Below are 360 nucleotides of genomic sequence, written 5' to 3'. Positions count from 1 at the left end.
TGCAAAATGTCCAAGGAAAACAAGGCAACGTTCCGTAACATGCCACAATTTTTATTGCAAAGTGGCCATTTTTGTGAGGGTGGGGAGTTTGATCTCAAAAACAACGTTCCATTTAAGGCTCTTTTATACAGAAATTGCCATCATGACTGATAAAGTATCTTTAGTGTTGCAAGACTTACATGGTAAACATAAAACTCCTACCTACACTTAATCAGTAGTGTACACTCAATGGAAAACAAAAAGGCATTAATAACAGCTACTTCTTTTCAGAAGATACGCAGGTAACAGGAATGAACACTGACTTACTTGGGTAAGTTGATGACACAGTTAACACAACTTAATTGGCATTCCTTTTGAGGG

The sequence above is a fragment of the Myotis davidii genome, unplaced genomic scaffold, assembly GCF_000327345.1.
Source record: "Myotis davidii unplaced genomic scaffold, ASM32734v1 scaffold176, whole genome shotgun sequence".
Taxonomy (NCBI): domain Eukaryota; kingdom Metazoa; phylum Chordata; class Mammalia; order Chiroptera; family Vespertilionidae; genus Myotis; species Myotis davidii.
The sequence above is the reverse complement of the archived record's forward strand: the minus strand, read 5'-3'. Positions refer to the sequence as shown.